The sequence below is a fragment of the Marmota flaviventris genome, chromosome 17 (assembly GCF_047511675.1).
Source record: "Marmota flaviventris isolate mMarFla1 chromosome 17, mMarFla1.hap1, whole genome shotgun sequence".
In the NCBI taxonomy this organism is placed as follows: Eukaryota; Metazoa; Chordata; class Mammalia; order Rodentia; family Sciuridae; genus Marmota; species Marmota flaviventris.
Genome location: NC_092514.1, coordinates 41,857,757 through 41,861,824, shown reverse-complemented (window position 1 = coordinate 41,861,824; position 4,068 = coordinate 41,857,757). Strand labels below are relative to the sequence as shown.

At 39.2% G+C, this 4,068-nt stretch overlaps 1 pseudogene; it reads right to left on the bottom strand.

The window, feature by feature from the left end:
* Positions 1–1,202: 1,202 nt before the first annotated feature.
* On the bottom strand, positions 1,203–1,849 carry LOC114104196 (isopentenyl-diphosphate Delta-isomerase 1-like; annotated as a pseudogene).
* Positions 1,850–4,068: the final 2,219 nt, after the last annotated feature.

The following is a 4,068-nucleotide window of genomic DNA, read 5'->3' as shown; positions in this document are numbered from 1 at the left end:
TTCCCCCATACCCATAGAAATTAGATGATTTGGGATAATTTAGCACCCCTTTTTAGAAAGATTGCTCATGACACTGGCATGTAGTCTAAGCTACTAATTAGGGGAGTGTTTGTATCATTGATAATATTTGAACCCTTCCTTTATGAATTTTCAGGGAAAATCTAAGCATCCACTGGCTGCTTCCTGAGATTCCTGTTGAATTGGGTTGGATTGGGTTGTTAATGTTATCCCCTAATGTACACAAAAGTTTGGGCTCTACCAGTCTCTTCTGAGTAACATCTGAACTGTGCTGAAGTTCATGTATAAACAGAAACCTACTTTCAACCCTTAGTTATCACACAAAAATTTATTCATTTTTTTGTCATGTTAAATTTAAGGTTTATTTTTGGGGGGTGTTGGGGATTGATTGAACCCAGGCATGCTCTACCTCTAAGATATACCCCCATCCCCTTTTATTTTATTCTATTTTGGAGACAGGGTCTTGCTGTTTCCCAGCCTGGCCCCCCAGTCACTGGGATTACTGTTGTTTGCCATTATGCCCAGCTAAATTAAATTTTATTTGCTATCTCTCTTTTTACAATAATGTTCCATACATTTTACAAACAGCTGTATGAGGGTGTGATATAAAATTATGTCAGTTGTTCTTTTCACACAATTTATTATTATTATTATTATTATTATTGGGTACTGGGATTGAACTCAGGGGCACTTGACCACTGAGCCACATCCCTAGCCCTATTTTGTATTTTATTTAGAGACAGGGTCTCTCTGAGTTGCTTAGTGCCTTGCTGTTGCTGAGGCTGGCTTTGATCCTCCTATCTCAGGCTTCTTAGCCTCTGGGATTACAGGTATGTTCCACTGCACCCGGCACCACACAAATTCTTGTTGTAAAGTATCAATGTATCATATAAAAGTCATCCTAAAAGGGGGCTTGAATTTTTTTTCTTATTCTTTTTACTTGTAAGGGGGCGCAAATTTAAAACAGCCTCATGCAATGGCGCACACCTGTAATTCTATCTAGAGAGAGAGGAGGCTGAGGCAGGAGGATTGCAAATTTGAGGCTAGCCTGGGCTACTTAGTGAGACCCTGTCTCAGTGGTAGAGCTCCCTGTGTTTAGTTCCTAATACCACAAAACAAATAGACAAAAACATTCTAAACTCACTAAATAGACATTTTTTGGAGGTAATCATTTATCTACACATTCACATTCTCTATATTTTCTTGTCAATAAAATGATTTGAATGATTTCATTTTCCCACTATTTAAAGAAAAATATTACCATAATTTGAAACCATGGAGTTATTTTAATTTCACCATTGGCTGCTGTTTTAGGAAGTTCTTCTAGTCCTTCCTTTGACACATATTAATAGGGTTAAATCTGTTGGCATCTGGATTCAAAGTTATGTTCTTCCTAACAAACAGAATGTAATCAATTTCGTATTCACTCTGATGCCATCAGATGGAACCCTGTAATGAATTCTTCTTCATTTCTTCTGAAGGATCCTCTCCCATGGGGATTCCCAATTCAGCTCCCAAATGCCCCTGTGCTGCTCCAATGGCTTCATTTTCTTCAGGCTCACCTGGATTACTTAATGGATGAATATAAGAAGTATTGGTAAAACAACTTGGAAAGGTAATTTTAACATCTGATCTCTGCTGTAACAGGAGAGTCAGTGTTGAATAAGAGGACAACTAAAAGCTCAGTGTAATGATCCTTTCTCAATGTTCTCATTCAGGTGACAATTCCTGATCTCAGTCCCAATTTTATTGTCACTGTCATCAATAGGAACACATACCTCTGCCAGGAGTTGAAACCATTGCTTCTGGAGATGATATTTATCTCAGGCATTTTTTTTTATTGGTTGTTCAAAACATTACAAAGCTCTTGACATATCATATTTCATGCATTAGATTCAAGTTGGTTATGAACTCCCAATTTTACCCCAAATACAGATTGCAGAATCACATCGGTTACACATCCACATTTTTACATAATGCCCTATTAGTAACTGTTGTATTCTGCTACCTTTCCTATCCTCAACTATCCCCCCTCCCCTCCCCTCCCATCTTCTCTCTCTACCCCATCTACTGTAATTCATTTCTCTCCTTGTTTATTTTCCCATTCCCCTCACAACCTCTTATATGTAATTTTGTATAGCAATGAGGGTCTCCCTCCATTACCATGCAATTTCCCTTTTCTCTCCCTTTCCCTCCCACCTCATGTCTCTGTTTAATGTTAATCTTTTCTTCCTGCTCTTCCTCCCTGCTCTGTTCTTAGTTGCTCTCATTATATCAAAGAAGACATTTGGTATTTGTTTTTTAGGGATTGGCTAGCTTCACTAAGCATAATCTGCTCTAGTGCCATCCATTTCCCTGCAAATTCCATGATTTTGTCATTTTTTAGTGCTGCGTAATGCTCCATGGTGTATAAATGCCACATTTTTTTTATCCATTCATCTATTGAAGGGCATCTGGGTTGGTTCCACAGTCTAGCTATTGTGAATTGTGCTGCTATGAACATCGATGTGGCAGTATCCCTGTAGTACGCTCTTTTAAGGTCTTCAGGGAATAGTCCGAGAAGGGCAATAGCTCGGTCAAATGGTGGTTCCATTCCCAGCTTTCCCAGAAATCTCCATACTGCTTTCCAAATTGGCCGCACCAGTTCTAAGCAGGAAGTGTGAATCAGGCGGTATAGCGATACCAGATTTAAAACTATATTACAGAGCAATAGTAACAAAAATAGCATGGTACTGGTACCAAAACAGGTGGGTGGACCAATGGTACAGAATAGAGGACACAGAGACTAATCCACAAAGCTACAACTATCTTATATTTGATAAAGGAGCTAAAAGCATGCAATGGAGGAAGGATAGCATCTTCAACAAATGGTCCTGGGAAAACTGGAAATCCATACGCAACAAAATGAAACTGAATCCCTTTCTCTCGCCATGCACAAAAGTTAACTCAAAGTGGATCAAGGAGCTAGATATCAAATCAGAGACTCTGCGTCTGATAGAAGAAAAAGTTGGCTCCGATCTACATATTGTGGGGTCGGGCTCCAAATTTCTTAATAGGACACCCATAGCACAAGAGTTAATAACAAGAATCAACAAATGGGACTTACTTAAACTGAAAAGTTTTTTCTCAGCAAGAGAAACAATAAGAGAGGTAAATAGGGAGCCTACATCATGGGAACAAATTTTTACTCCTCACACTTCAGATAGAGCCCTAATATCCAGAGTATCTCAGGCATTTGTTACAAAAGGTGTGATCTGTCTTAGAATACTCAGGCCTGGAATTCAAGTAAGCCTAGATATCTTGTTCTTTTAGAGCAAATTTTAGGCTGCCTAGAACTTCCTATGAAGTACCACCCATTTATAACTCAGAGATCAAGAAATTTGACAAAAAAACAAAACAAAACCGAAGAAACTCTTAGTCTACCTGAAAGCATTCTTCAGCTGCTTAACTGCTTATGATTCTTACCAAATATTAAAAGTAGGAAATATTACCTTGTTGGTTAATAATAGATTCTGATTTTTCAGTTGTTTTGGTAGCTATTTATTTATTTATTTTTAGTTGTAGATGGACACACTATATTTATTTATTTTTATGTGGTGCTAAGGATGCAATGCAGGTGCTCCACCACTGAGCCCCAGCCCCAGCCCAGCTAGCTTTGATTTTCTTGGCAGAAAAGGCGTTTCTGATGAGGCTAAGCTTCTTATCTGAGTTCTATTTTATGTTCCTGTGCCTTTACTCACATGTCTGTCTGTCTGTCTCTCCTTTCTCTTTTTCTCGGCAAGACCTCCTCTTTTTGGTACTGGGGATTATTAAACCCAGGGGCACTCTACCACTCAGCTACATTCCCAAACCTTTTTATTTTTTGAGACAGGATCTCACTAAAAATAAAAAGCCCAGGCTGGCTTAGAACTTGCGCTCCTCCTGTCTCATCCTCCTTAGTGGCTGGGATTACAGGTTTGCACCTCCATGCCTGGCTGCCTTCTCACCTTCTTTGCTTCCTGCCTTTCAGACTTTGCCTTCTCAGTCAGCTTGCTCATCCTCCATCTCCCT